Source organism: Chiloscyllium punctatum, chromosome 44 (genome assembly GCF_047496795.1).
Source record: "Chiloscyllium punctatum isolate Juve2018m chromosome 44, sChiPun1.3, whole genome shotgun sequence".
NCBI lineage: Eukaryota > Metazoa > Chordata > Chondrichthyes > Orectolobiformes > Hemiscylliidae > Chiloscyllium > Chiloscyllium punctatum.
Genome location: NC_092782.1, coordinates 34,598,464 through 34,614,342, shown reverse-complemented (window position 1 = coordinate 34,614,342; position 15,879 = coordinate 34,598,464). Strand labels below are relative to the sequence as shown.

The window sequence follows — 15,879 nt, the reverse complement described above, 5'->3', positions numbered from 1 at the left end:
TCACAACCCTCAGATTGGTATAACTCAGAGTAAAATCTCAGGAATGCCACATTAATCTTTCTGGAATCACATTAGATTCCCAGACCCTTCCCTAATCGACATAATGGCTTGAAGGGTGCTCCCTTTCTTGGCGAGATATGCTAGGTACTTGGCTGGCTTGTCACCATGCTCATATAACCTTTGCTTTGCAAAAGTAAGCTCCTTCTTTGCTGTCTGCGAGAGCATGGAATTCAATGCAGACCATAGCACCGTAAACCTCTGTAACTTGACTGAGGGCCTGTCAAAATAAGCTTTTTTGGTGGCCTTCAACTGTGCTTCGATGAGACGTGCCTGTTCGCTCTTCTGCTTCTTGCTGAGTAGGAAATAACTAACACATGGCATAGGCTTTAGCAGTTTCACAAAGGACAGATGGGCTACTAACCGAGCCTGAGTTAATGTCTAGGAACACCCGAAATTCCCTAGAGAAGTACTCCACAAAATTATCCTTAAGGATAAAGGGATCCATTCGCCACTGCATTGGGCCCACTGTAACGTCCTAAATCTTAACCAATGGGTACACTGGAGCGTGATTGGAGATGGTAATGTTACCAATCGTACAAGATGGGTCCCAATATACTGGCCACTGCAGCAGACAGCTGGAACTGACAACCGGAAGCGGCAGATACAAATCACTATAAATGCCGGAGGAAACATCACAGAAGCGCTTCACAGGAGGCTCCCAAGCACTGAGGATGTCACCTAGACAGGGGACGAAACGTCTGCAACACAAATTCTCAGCTCGGCGAACAGAATCACAACAATTCTAGTAACTTAAATGGGAGATTCCTCCTAACCAATATAGCCACTCCCTTCCTTCTGGTTCTAAAAGATGAAAAGTAAATCCGATCAAAGCCATTCTGCTGTAATTTCAAATGCTCCCCATCATCCAAGAGTGTCTCTCCTGTAACAAAGCCATATCCACCTTTTCCGTTCTAAGATTTGAAAGTACCATCTTCCTTTTAATTGGTGATTGACTCGCCTTGATGTTCCAGGTACACCATTTAATTAAGTCATTAGCCATAATGTTCTGCAGTAACATTTAGATTCGAGAGAGGAGGAGCTCGAAACACAAGTTGCTGCGTATTAGTGTTGCAAGATCCATCGAACATAAAAACTACATAAATTAAAACCACTACAATTAGCAAACTTGCAAAGCTGTCAAAGATTATATACAACAAAAACCAAAAAAAAAGCCAACATATAAAGTGCCAACAGCGCTGAATAGGGAAGCTGTGTGATGTTTATCTTTGTCCACCCCAGTTCAACACCAGCACCTCCACATAGTTGTTAAACTTGAGAGGGTGCAGAAAAGGTTTACAAGGGTGTTGCCAGGACTGCAGGATCTAAGTTACAGAGGGAGGCTGAATAGGCCGAGGTCGTTTTTTCTTGGAGTATCAGAGACTGAGGGCATGACCTTAGAGGTTTATTAAAATCTTGAAGGGTATGGATAGGGCGAATAACCCTAGGGTGTGGGTAGTCCAAAACTAGAGGGTACAGGTTTAAGGTGAGAGGGAAAAGATTTAAAAGAAGATCTAAGGGGTAACGTTTTCACGTGCAGGTCAGTGTAAGTATGGAATGAACTGCAGTGAGTGGTAGAGGTGGGTACAATTACAACATTTAAAAGGCATCTGGAGGGATATGGGCCAAATTCTGACAAATGCGATTAGGTCACATTTTGATGTCAGGTCGGTGCAGATGTGTTGGACCGAAGGGTCTATTTCTATGCTGTATGATTCTAGGACTGGAATAGGCTTCTACAATGGTGTAAGCAACTTCACTCAAAGGAATTAGTCTAGGCTTGTCTTCACTTCACATTAATGTGTTGTGCAAGATACAAGATGAAGGATTTGCAGCAGACAGTACTAAAAAATAAGTCTGGGGTCAGGATGCTTGTTTGTGCAACAAGTAGCAATGATTGACTGCATTGTTCAGTTCTACCATCACAGATGGTAGAATATCTGTTTTGCTTTGTGCAAATATTAAGATAAGCTATGAGTATGGATCACATTATTCATTCTGAGCTTAAGAGAATGCAAAGCAGGGCAGCAACACTAAATCTTTACAGAAAGGTTCAGGGTACGAAAGCTAAACAGCTTTTTTTCCTTCCCTCTAAACATGTGGAAATGGACGTTCAGATATTCCCTGTAGAACTCAGGCCAAACAACCTCTAATCAAATTTCTGCAGCAGACTTACTGAAGTTTGCAGCTATTCATTGCTTTATACAATAGAGACTCCAAAGCTCAAACTCTTCGAAGCAAAAAATGTGCAGACACTTGAATCTATAAATAGCTTATCATACATTTATAACTATTCATTTCAGTCAGTGGTCTTTAATAAGAAAAGTAAAATTATCTATGAAAATACCACATACTGCTCTTAGAACACGTGGTCCTCTTCAGGTGCTGCACTGATGCCACAGGAAAAAATAAACACCAATTGCAATGAGATGCTGGAGCTTCATCACCTTGGGAACCACCATCAGTGTTATTCTGCAAATAAAACAGTTCAATAAAATTCCAAGCTTTATAAATAAGATTATTGTTTAAGCTCACAACAACTTTAGAGGACCACCGACTCACTTCCATTAAGTATAATGCTCATAGGCGTGTTCGAAATCTCCCACTATCCAATCTGAAAATTACTATGTGTTTTCTCTGGTTCACTATCCCACAAAATAAAGGGAATGCTATGGAGCAAGTTGCCTCCGAATACTAGAACAAACTCGCATTTGTACACTGCTTTTTCAAACTGAAGATGTTTAAAAACAAATCAAAACTAATGGAAGTACTTTTGAAGTGGCAATTGTTATAGGGCAAACATCGCAGTCAATTTATTCCCAGCAACATCTCACAAATGCAATGAGATAATTGCTTATGTCTCTCAGTGACATAAACTGAAGGGTTAGTATTGGCTTAGCCTGTGGGTGAATGTCACTGCTCCTTCTTAAATGGCATCGTATACATACACCCGTTTCATTTTAATATCACAAATGAAATATGGCAACTCTAACAGTGTAGCACTTCCTCAGAACTGCTTTTATGTTAGTCTAGATATCATGTTCAACACTGTCAAATGAAGCTTGGACTTCTGATCATCTATCTTATTTACAGGAGTGTTACTATTGCACTGCAATTGACACCAAAATAAGAGAGATAAGTGTTGAGCAGAAGGACACTTTTGGCACTAAAAGTGAATTCTAAATGATAGTCTTAGCTCCACAATAGCAAACTTTTTAGTTTTTTTATACTCAAGAGTACACAGAAGAATTTAACTGAACAGAAGAGATCCAAACATCAACCATTACATAGACTCTGAAGAGTTAGCATCAGAATGCTATCTGAGTTCACTCCATTAGTATCAAACAGATTAGCCAATTTGAACAAAACAGGAATATCTTATTGACTGACAAGCAAAATTTAAATACTTATTTCAATGAGTTGTCAAACTCAAATATGCAAATATACCAAAAGATGTTTGTGTCAGAGAAATGACTGATTCAGCAACTCTAAGATACCTGGCCAGACACAAGAATTAATATTCTGAATTAAAGTTTTAGGCTATCAATGCTGACAGCACTTTACACTACTTAAAGGGTAACCAAACATGCACCATTAAATGCAGAAATCCAAAAGGTGCCGTTTGAGTTGCTCTATTCCTTCAGCAGCTCCAAAAGGTGGAGGTAAAGCAGTGATGATCATTTCTAATCTCTGAAGAAAGGTACTTCCAAACCTTTAGCCATCTCTGTGATGCAGATTTCTTATTTTCCAACATCGGTTTGAATCTTGTATGCCATCATGGGACACTCCAGGTGTCTGGCCACAATGGCATTAACAAGGAGTTCAGTCTTACACAAGTATTCCAGCAGATAGAAAAGCAAGAAGCAAAAACACTTCACCTTTAATTCTTACAAGTTACAGCTGGCAAAATAAGTGATTAGGATATACGAATGGGGTTAAAATATAAGCCTTTAAAAAATACAAATTTGATCAAAGTGATGAAAACTGACATTCAACAAATATTAAATTACTCTTTCAGGGTCACTTTGGCAGTGATCTCAAACTCTGGATGCTGCTGAGAACCAATCACATCTCATTCAACAAAATGCAACATTTTCAAGTTTTTTTACAGCATGGTTATGAGCCTAAGAGCGGAAGCTCTCACTTCATAAATGATTTATAATTAATGACATCGTGGGAAGACCTCAACTGTGCATCCAAGTGTTGAATCACTGATAACAGCTGCTGGGTTTCATATCTAATCTGGGTTTCACACAGGGTTACACGGATTTGCTGCCAGTTTCAGAGGAGTTCTAATGGCAAATGCTGACTGTAATTTTTCCATTTAAATATTTGGAGCAGTTTGAAATTACAAAGAGGATTGATGAGGGCAGAGCAGTAGATGTGATCTATATGGACTTCAGTAAGGCATTCGACAAGGTTCCCCATGGGAGTGATTAGCAATACAGGGAAAACTAGCCATTTGGATACAGAACTGGCTCAAAGATAGAAGACAGAGGGTGGTGGTGAAGGGTTGTTTTTCAGACTGGAGGCCTGTGACCAGTGGAATGCCATAAGGATTAGTGCTGGGTCCTCTACTTTTTGTCATTTACATAAATGATTTGAATGCAAGCATAAGAAGTACAGTTAGTAAATTGGCAGATTACACCAAAATTGGAGGTGTAGTGAACAGCGAAGAGGGTTACCTCAGATTAAACAGGATCTTGACCAGATGGGCCAATGGGCTGAGAAGTGGCAGATGGAATTTAATTCAGATATATGCGAGGTGCTGCATTTTGGGAAAGCAAATCTTAGCAGGGCTTACACACTTAATGCTAAGGTCCTAGGGAGTGTTGCTGAACAAAGAGACCTTGGAGTGCAGGTTCATTGCTCCTTGAAAGTGGAATCGAAGGTAGATAGGATAGTGAAGAAGGCGTTTGGTATGCTTTCCTTTATTGGTCAGAGTATTGAGTACAGGAGTTGGGAGGTCATGTTGCGGCTGTACAGGACATTGGTTAGGCCACTGTTGGAATATTGCTTGCAATTCTTGTCTCCTTCCTATTGGAAAGATGTTGTGAAACTTGAAAGGGTTCAGAAAAGATTTACAAGGATGTTGGAGGATTTGAGCTATAGGGAGAGGTTGAACAGGCTGGGGCTGTTTTCTCTGGAGCGTCAGAGGCTGAGAAGTGATCCATAGAGGTTTACAAAATCATGAGGGGCATGGATGAGGTAAATAGACAAAGTCTTTTCCCTGGGGTCGGGGAATCCAGAACTAGAGGGCGAGGGTTTAGGATGAGAGGGGAAAGATATAAAAGAGACCTAAGGGGCAACTTTTTCACACAGAGAATGAAAATTGTCTTGTTGAATGAGATGTGATCGGTTCTCAGCGGTATCCAATGATTGTGATCACTGCCAAAGTGACCCTGAAAGAGTAATTTTATATTTGTTGAATGTCAGTTTTCATACTCATTCAGTGTATGGAATGAGCTGCCAGAGAAAGTGGTGGAGGCTGGTACAATTGCAACATTTAAGAGGTATTTGGATGGGTATATGAACAGGAAGGGTTTGGAGGGATATGGGCTGGGTGCTGACTGGTGGGACTAGATTGGGTTGGGATATCTGGTTGGCGTGACAGGTTGGACTGAAAGATCTGTTTCAATGCTGTACATCTCTATGACTCTACAGTGCAGTTACAATGAAGATATACAGTAACTTTGCAAGAAAAGGTTTTGACTTATCCCCTCGAGTGTAGGTCAAACTTTAACAATGCAATAAGTATTAATTACTGACAAACAAGTATTTTAGCAGTGAATATTCAGTTTTAGAAGTATGCAATCATATTCTTAAGGTTTTAAATGGAAATAAATTTTAAATACATTTTATCTGTTTCGCTTCATTCAATTTTTCCAACCCTTTTTATTTTTCTTTGTATACTTAGTCAAACATTAAAATTAATTATCCTAACATTTGCTGGATTAGATCTACACTATTCATTAAAAATTCTTCAAATGTGATAGTCTTTAAACAATCACATCTGCTTATCCTGTTTGGACAAGTCCCAGATCACCTGTTGACTGTGCCATGGTGAAATGAATTTTTAAGCACAACACGTTCTAGAACAAAAGAATTCGAGCAAGTGCAAATCTAATGAACACCTAGTGCCATTTATTTATCACTGAGTCAAAATCCAAGCCAAGTCAAATAATCTGGGTCATTCTCTGCACTTGATTATTTTTTATAATCCCCATATTTTGATTTTCCCATGAGAGAATGAAGACAATTCCAAATTCTGTCATGGGAAAATCGTTAAAAAAATTGATTCAAACTTATTTATCTTTATTTGAATTTCACTAGCTCCTGTCAGGCATCATGCCCACCAGAAAAATGTATTTCAGTAAATGTATGCACAATCACCAATTTATTGTATACTGGTCTCCTACTGAAATGGTAAAATAAAGAGTGTGACACATTTTGCTTTTGAAATGTATGGGCCTGTTTGATTATTCACTTGTATTATAAATGATATAGAAATAGCTTTTACAGACACAAGCCAGTCAAATTAGGATACATGCATTCAGGCTTCCTGAGATGTTTTATCTGACTTATACCAGAGATGTATCACAAAAATAGTTCCATTGAAATGAGGATACCAGTGATTGTACCCTGTTTACAATTGTCAGAATACTGATAAGTATTGGATCAGAGCACGCAGGTACAATTTCTCTAAAGTTCTGCTCTTAAATAAGTTTATCTCAATGTAGGTTCACAAATGGTTCACTCAATTAATTTAAGAGTAACAAAAATCTTTTTATTATAATAAAAAGATTTAAATATTAGGTAGTTGGACTGTTTGTTATGCACAAGTCAGTTTCATATTAAATATGTATTGCACAATTAGCTCTATAATTGAGAAGTTGGCTGTTGGTTATGGCGCAAGAATGCCACATAGAAAGAAAATAAAATGCATCATACAAGGAAACACAGTAAGCTTAATAGCACGTAAAATAAAAAAAAAAATTGTTTTTGGAATAAGAAATCATTATAACTGACTATTTCTACCTAGTAAATACTATGAGAACTTTCATGAAACTGACTTGCTGTGATCATTGCATATGTGAGAGAGAAAACGAGTGGGAAAAAAAAACACAGGATCAAGATCCAAACACATTTTCTGGATTACGAACTTAATAACCTTGCAATAACACTACATTTTAAACTCATTTCTCTTTTGGTTACAGATGATATACCTTAACCCGAAAAACTGCGATTGACGTTACCTGCGGCTGTGACAATAAGCTCTTAATGCTGGTGGGCTGGCGTCGCCTTTAAATATTTTTAAAGTTCGCTAAAAAGTTTCACAAATGTGGTGGCACATCAAATTATCGACAAAAAGGTGAAGCATCATCGTAAGTCAATAAAACAAACTCAGATTGTTTGGTTACTTATGGAATTCGTGGCAGTGGAGGCTTGAATCAAAACTGCATCCCACCATATGGCAGGGATGCACCTGGTAAACTAAACTGACGGTGAACTTATTGATTCCACCACAAAAATCACGACAATAAACCAACCAAAACAGCAACTCACCCTCACCTGTTAGGATACCCAAACGGATTGAAAAGACTTAAGAGTCACAAAGAAACTCTAACTGCAACCCAGCCAGCCAGCCAGCAATGCTGACTATGATGGGCGGAGAGTCCGGCCGACCGCTGCACCCTGGGAAATGGAGTTTCAACCCCCCCTTTCCCAAACTGTCACGCATCGTCACTAACGTCACGGAGGACTACAACTCCCAAAGCGCACTGCGGCCCCCCACACATGCGCAGTGCTTGGCGCTCACCTCCGTCAACCTAGGCCTCAGTCTCCCTCCCTCCGTCCGTCCCGCTTCACCCGTCGCGACAAAGATCTCTGTGTATATCTGCAGAGAGAGAGAACCCACCAAGAGAGAAGTCTACCTCTCAAACATCCACCGATTCAATCCTCAATGGAAGCTCAGGCGCCGGGCAGAGTGCTGATGCCGGTGTCCGACGGCGGTGATAGTGGTGGGTCCGAGAGCGGGAACGGGAGCGCGCCTCCTGCCAGCTGGCCGCGGCGCGAACCCGCAAGGCCGTGACGTCACCCAGAGCCACAATCAGCCCAGCTGTAGACAAAAGTTGGTCTTGGCTTTCCCAGTCCCCAATGCCAAGGTGTTTTCACCTCAAGCTGGCTGATTGGGATTTTTCTTTAGAAAAAGTAATTTAATCCAAATCGTTTGAGTTGGATTAATTATTTACTGCGCCAACATAAGCAGTAATCAAATATTATTCTGAGAATCTTGAAATGTTTGACTCCTTTTCTGTCTCCAGAGAATGCTGTCTGACTGGGTGAGGGTTTACATTTTTTCCTGCTTTCATGTTAAACCTGCAATGGGAGGTGATCACCTAGTGGATATATTGTTAGACTAGTAATCCAGAGGCTGCTGTGTTGTTCTGGGGGTGTGGGTTCAAATTCTACTATGGCAGAGGTTGGAATTTCAATTCAATGAAAATCTACAATTGATGGTAAAGTGATATATGTACACCCCCACTCCACCGTGAGCATCAAGCCAGGGGTTTAACAATGATTAATCCTGATTCAATGAAGAGTCCATGAGCCAGGAGCATTAGAGAAAGTTGCAGTCTACTTTGACACTCATCTGCTCTTTGAAACAGCTAACAAGCTCAGTTGCATCTACTGCTAGAAAGTTTAAGAGAAGGAATGATACTGGACATTAAGGTACTTTGGGCATTAAGGCACTGAAAATGACATCCTTAGCAATGTCTCCCTCATATGCACCTAATTCATTCTCATTAAACACTTGGGAAATGAAGCCAAATTTGCAGATGAGCCAAGAAACAGTCTGACATAGTCATACTCATGGAATCATACCTTACAGACAATGTTCTAGATAACACTATCAGCACTGCATCAGTAGGTTGGACCCAACAGACATAGTAGCATAATGGTTTCCAGCCAACAGGGAGGTGACCTTGGAGTCGTCAACATTGACTCCATACCAATGAAGCCTCATGACATGAGGTCAAACATGGACAATGAAATCTCCTGCTGGTTTCCACGAAGAAACAGTTGGAGGGCATTGGCGCTCTATGTCCTGACAAAATTCCAGCAATAGTACTGATGCCTTGTGCTTCAGAACTTGCTGTACACCTAGCCAAGATGTTGCAGTGCAGCTACAACTTTGGCACCTGCCCGGCAATATGAAAAATTATCCATGTATGTCCCTTACACAAAAAAAGGACAAATCTGACCTGACCAATTAAGCAAAAAGGTTGACATCATCCACGACAAATCAGCACACTTGCTTGGCACAACATTCATGAACATTTACTTCCTCTATAACCAACATTCAGTAGCACCAATTTGTACCATCTAAACGATGCACTGAAGAAATTCACCCAAGCACCTTTGATAACACCTCCCAAATGCATAACCACTACTATCTAAAATATGTACAGGAGAACACTATAACCTTAAGATCCCCTGTAAGTTTTGTGGGAATCCTACATCAAATAGACGGCAAAGGTTCAAGAAGGGAACTCATTACCACCATCTTCTTAAGTTCCGCCCTGTGTATCAGTGGTTAGACCTGCTGCCTCATAGCACCAGGGACTTGGATTCAACTCCACCCTTGGGTAACTGCTTGTGTGGAGTTTGCATGTTCTCCCCATTACCTCTGGGTACTCCGGTTTCCTCCCATAGTCCAAAGATGTGTAGGCTAGGTAAATTGGCCATGGGAAATGCAGGGTGACAGGGATATGAGGGTCTGTCTGAGTGAAATGCTCTTTGAAGGTTGGTGTGGATGCAATGGGCTGAATGGTTTTCTTCCACACTGTAGGGATTCTATGATCTGGTGATAGGCAATAAAACCTGTGCTGAGTCAGCAACAGGATGAGTGAATGAAAGTTTTAAATAGAATATGCTGAAAACACTATGTCAGACAATAATTTAGTGAGAGACAGTTAAAGTAAAAAGTTGACCTTGTGTTAATTTTTTAATGACACACTGCCCACCCTTTTTTATTCTTTGCACTTGCTTAAAACTTTTTCCACCTTTCATGCAAGTCTATTAATTTGAAATTCTAGCTATTTTTCACAGATAGCACTGATCCATTGAATACTTCCAAGATGTTATGTTAAGATTTAATATTCTTAGTTCAAACACATTAATGATCTAGAAATTTCATAGAATTATACAGTTCAGAAGAAACTTTTTCGAAGAGTGGGGTGCTGGAAAAGCACAATCAAGCAACATCCGAGAAACAGGATGGTTGATGTTTCAGGCATAAGCCCTTCATCAGGAATGAGGCCTCATTACTGAAGAAGGGCTTATGCCCGAAACGTCAACTCTGCTGTTCCTTGGATGCTGCCTGACCGGCTGTACTCTTCCAGCACCACACCTTTGACTCTGATCTTTGGCATTTGCAGTCCTCATTTCCTCCTAGAAGAATCTTTTGGCCCATCAAGTCTGTACTGCCAAATGTCACTACTTTCTAGCAGCAAAATAGTCCCACTTTCCAGCACTCGACCCACAGTCTTGAATGTTATAATACTTAAAGTGCTCATCCAATAACTTTTTAAAGTTTGTGGGGTTTCCCAACTGAATTGCCCTCCATTCCAGTGCATTCCAGATCCCCACCCCTGTGTGAAAAGGTATTTTACCTCATCACTTCTAACCCTCATGCATTTCACCTTTTAATTATGTCCTTTGTTTGTATTATTTAAATGGAAACAACATGCAAGATTATGGCAGGGAAACTGGCACAAGATTAAAATGCTCAGAGAGTTGGTACGGACACAACGGGCCAAATGGCCTCCTTCTGCATTGTGAGAATTCTATGATTCTAATGGTTAAAAACAAACTGATGTGGTGGCGATTGGCTTTTTGTGGCATACCTGAGTAATTGTTGCATAGGCGCCAGTGTCATAGTCATACTGGAATAGCTGGGTTTTGAGCTGTGGCAGTTTTAGAAACATATGTCTTCATAAGCAATACCAGAATTGTCATGGCGTACAGCCTTGAAAGTATCTACTACCTTTAACCATTTTTTTGTTATCACATGGCTTGAATCAAATTGTGTGAAGACTGGCATCTGATGGGGATTTAAGGATGAGGTCAATATTGATCATCGATGGTTGCAAATGGATAGCAGGTCAGGCAGCATTGGAGGAGCAGAGGAGTCGATGTTTCAGGTAAGAACCTGTCATCACGAGTCCTGATGAAAGGTTCCGACCTGAAACATCAACTCCCCTTCTCATTTGATGCTGTTTGACCTGCTGTGCTCTTTCCAGCTCCACACTTTATCGCCTCTGACTTTCCAGCATTTGCAGTCCTCAGTATCTCCAGGACTCTGGAATTCAATCTGTAAGGGTGAAAGAGGCAGAAATCCTCACAATATTTCAGAACAAATTGAATGTGCACTTGTTGAAGGCTATGGGCCAAGTGCCAGAAAATGGAAATAGAATAGTTAGGTGGTTGTTTTTGACTGGTGTGGCTGAAGGGATTTTTTTTCCCAAGATGTAGATCTTGATGACTCTAATATAAAAGCCAAGAATCAAATCAATGTTTGTACCTCCTCCCTGTTAGATCCTAAATCTCTCATTATATCATGTGATGAATTTTAAACTATCCTCTGTTTTTATCTCTGTTAAACTATTTGGTCATTATTACGAGTATGGCATAATGTTTTAAATCATATATGTTACTGGGCGTATGTTTGATTTGCAGGTTGACATTTGACTAACTTCCGTTTAGGTTGTTAAAGCCAACACCACCGATTGATCCATCTCCACCGACGAATACAGGATCCGCTGGAGCTGGGCTGTGGACACTGTCGCCTCCAGGAGAACCCAGGGTGACACCCCCAAGCTTTATCCCTCTCCACAGATTGAGTGGATTACCAGACGACAGCGAAACCAGTAACCAGCCAGTGGGATTCTTGTCCAGAGACAGGGAGGAAGAGCAGGATCCCCCACCCGGAGAGGGCTGGGGAGCAGATCAGATGTTAAAAAAAAACAAGGGGAGCGATGTCCCTGATCAAAGTGTCCCTGATGGTTTTCAGCTTCATCCTCAGGGCGGCTGGCCTCAGCATGTTCACACTCGGCATCTGGGCAAAAGCCGTCACTGGTCACAAACCACTACAGCCCCTGCTGCTGGCCAGCCGAGGGGGAGGGAGTTACAAGGAACTGGCGCTGCTGGCCCTGGGCTGGGCAGCAGCTCAGCAACAAGTCTGTTCCCCCCCCCGCCCCCGAGCTGCTACACTGTGCGGAGAGATCGCCAGCACCATCCCCACGCCCGGGGCACCTCTCAGGGCGGCTGCTTCAAGCCCATTCACGGTTTTGTCACGGACAAGGTGTTTCAGAGGCCGGCCGGGGCGTTAGGACTGGCGGCTGTCCAAGTGCTCGGCGTCGTGTCGTCTCTCGCCTTCAAGAATTCCTGATTCTGGATTAGTGGTGCTGGAAGAGCACAGCAGTTCAGGCAGCATCCAAGGAGCTTCGAAATCACTGCTCGTTGGATGCTGCCTGAACTGTTATGCTCTTCCAGCACCACTAATCCAGAATCTGGTTTCCAGCATCTGCAGTCATTGTTTTTACCCCTTCAAGAATTCCTGAGTCCGAACTTCAGTAAAAACAAGAGGTGTCCCGCTCTGAGAGGTCGCCTGTGGCTCACAAAGCCCCGGGCAGGATTTCCACAGCTCCTGAAGAAACTGGGGCACAATCTAAAATGAGCATAGCTGAATATTTTGCCAACTTTTCGAAATTTGCAACTTGGATGGCTATGTCGTCAATTAAGTGGAGTTATGCAGTTACAGCACAGAAAAAAGACCCGTCCTCATCGTCAAACATACATCGATTCTATTCCTATTTTCCAGCAGTCACGTACGGCGTTTCAAGTGTTCCCAGGACTTCTCAAGAAATAGAGGATTGTTTAAACAGTACTTAAAAATCTATATCTTAAGCATTTAAAATGTTTTTTTTGCATAATTAACCAACAAAATTTGCTGCACTACACCAAAGGTAACGGGCTGCAACAAGCCATCTATTGGAAAGTCGGAATGGTTCCCAAAGGTCCTCACTTTCTTTGGTAAAAATTAGACGGGATTTATTCAGGAGGGGTTGTGCGTTGTGAGCAATTATCCAGCAACATGGCCAATGTACAACATTCAACCATCCCAAAATCTCCCGCGTGTGGCTTTGGAGGGACATAAAATAATCGGTTTTCAACTGGGAACAGGAACTAAAAAGACAAAAGTAAACAATGATTTTAAAACGAGAACTTTTTTTTTCAGGCACGGCTAGTGGAAGTCAGCTGTTAAAACCACATCAAAAGGCAGGGCCACCAAAACAAAAGCATCAACAATAAAATAAATCCGTTCATATAGCGCCTTTCATTTAATGAGTCGTCCAAGGTGCAACAGTGGTATGACGTCTCAAAAAAACCCTTAACTATCCAGGTAATTACACGTTCCTAATATGAAATCCATTTAAAAATGATTAACATTAAAGTTCCACTTGTTTTACAGTTTACACTGCAAGTTATTTCGGACGTTTCGTTATTTAGGGAAATTGCTCCATTCAGATTTTGAGTTTGAATGAAACCCCTGTCGTTGAATTCCATGTCTCCAACCAAAACAAAATGTTACGTGAGTTATCTGACTGCAACAAGTAGCGTTGGGACAAATTAATCAGATCCTATTAAATCAGAGCTTCCTAAGGTCGGTACCCCAAGTGCGGCTGTGAATTTAAATTTTGCGCTCATGAGCTCACATGGCGGTTGTGGAGTACTGACTGAGTTATTGTATCAGACAATGGCGCACGCTTTACGCCTGCCTTCTTGCTCGTAAAGATCTCCTCATATCCTTCCCCCCTTACGAGGTTCAAGCATCAAATTTGGGTCATAATGGGAAAATATTTGGGAAGAACTGTATTAATTATTGGATGCGTACAATATACTATCAGCTGTGAAGGATCATTATTAAGTTGTTGTGTCATTTTTTTCACAGATTTATAAAAGAAAATGTGCAACGTGATATCATGGATGTTAAGTCATTGTAGTCTGGATGAACAGAAGTATTGCATAGTTACTCACCCATTGCAAAATTTAACTATTGTAACTAAAATTTTGAAAAATATGTTATTGCAGGAAAAACGTCTTGGTGGTTTTATTTTGTTTCAAATCTTAATTACATAAAACGCTACTGACGTCAGTTGAGAATGGGAGCATTCTACTTATTTCCCTTTGCTAACATTCTATAACAAGCATTTGCAGTTCATTACACTTACACCTACCCACAGACTTTGTGAACTGTTGAGTGACAAGATTACAGATATCGGGACATCTAAACAGTGCAGCATCCTATAAAAATGGCATTAAATCTGAAACAAAACAAAAATTACTGGAGAAACTCAGCAGTGGAGAGAAAACAGAGTTAACATTTGAAGTCCAGTTCAGTCTTCAGAACTGAAATGAGATTTCTTTGAACAAGTAATTTGATTGAAAATTCCTTTTTGTGGCACATAGAATCTAAACCTGAAAGTATATATAATATGTAATTCAATGTAAAATTGTGTGAAGAAAGAAAATTAAAGAGCAGGAGATCAAAGAAAATATTGAAATGGAGAAAAGTAAAAGAGACTGGAAGAAAAATGAAGGAATTACATTTATATAAAACATTTGGACACTTGCTGTGTCGAAGTGCTTTATTGCTTTTAAAATGTAATTTCTAAAATTTCAAAAAATATACTTTATACATAAAAAACTTTATAGACATATGTAGTTCTTAATGTACAGTACAAGTACAGGTTCTGTATAGTCGCATATGGCAAAAAAAACAAAGTGGAGTTTGACTCTATCCAATAAACAAACCAAAGGCACCTCTTATTTGCACAAGATTATATTTACATATAATTGAAATGCTCAAAGGGTCTGACACCCAAATACAGTTGAGAGTGTGGTGCTGGAAAAGTAGAGCCAGTCATGCAGCATCTGAGGAGCAGGAGAGTCGACATTTTGGGCATAAGCCCTTCATCAAGAATCTGCCCAAAACATCAATTCTCCTGCACCTCGGTTGCTGCCTGACCTGCGGTGGATTTCCAGCACCACACTCTCAACTCTGATCTCCAGCATCTGCAGTCCTCACGTTCTCCTGACACCTGAATAGACCCCACTTAACAGCAGAAAGACCTCAGTTAGCAGTCTTTCCCCACTGCACCTTGGCGGCAGCTGCCTCAAGCTGGAGTGCGTCCCTCAGCACATAGTCCTGAATTTTGGAATGTGCCACTCTGTAACAATTGGTCAGGGTCAACCCCTTGCTCTGAAGATGAACAAGGTTTTGCCAGACCAAATTGTTGTAATATAGGAATTACAGCAGTCAAACTTCACACAGCAATTTCCCACAAACAACAATGAGTTAATGACCAGATAATCTCTTTGTGATGTTGATTGAGAAGTAATTATCAATCTCTTCACTGGGGATAACACCCCTGCTGCTCTTCAAAATAGTGCCTTGGATTTTTTTTTGGGTCTTGATGGGTCTTTGGTTAAGCATCTAATCCGCAAGACAGTAACTCTGATTGTTCAGCACTGTTTCAGTGCTGCATTAGAGTGTCAGTCAATTTTTATGCAGAAACTTCCTAGAACCAGTAACTTTTGAATCAGAGGTGACAGTGGTACCAAGTGAGCCATAGCTAGCACACTAACTTTTAAAAATTCTTTTTATTTTTAAAATATTAGCCAATAATTTTATTCTGAAGAAATGAAACTCAATATTTGTGAAAGTAAATTTTCAGTACTAGAGATGTCACTTAG

General features: G+C 40.7%; 1 protein-coding gene and 1 long non-coding RNA gene across 6 annotated transcripts in view; one reads left to right on the top strand and one right to left on the bottom strand.

Annotated features, from left to right (window-relative positions):
• trabd (TraB domain containing) overlaps positions 1-8,147 on the bottom strand; it is a 38,085-nt gene extending 29,938 nt beyond the window's left edge. For 2 of the 5 annotated variants that reach the window (XM_072562597.1, XM_072562601.1), the window contains exons 1-2: positions 7,976-8,147; positions 2,412-2,529 (exon numbers count right to left, since the gene is read on the bottom strand). The gene's annotated coding sequence lies outside the window, so the exon portion shown is untranslated. Of the gene's footprint in view, positions 1-2,411; positions 2,530-7,623; positions 7,734-7,975 lie in introns of those variants that run through there. The other 3 variants (XM_072562600.1, XM_072562598.1, XM_072562599.1) reach the window with 3 other exon arrangements.
• Positions 8,090-14,221, top strand: LOC140466860 (uncharacterized). Its single transcript, XR_011955298.1, has 3 exons — positions 8,090-8,399; positions 11,800-13,525; positions 14,075-14,221. It is a non-coding gene; the product is annotated as an uncharacterized lncRNA (long non-coding RNA).
• Positions 14,222-15,879: the final 1,658 nt, after the last annotated feature.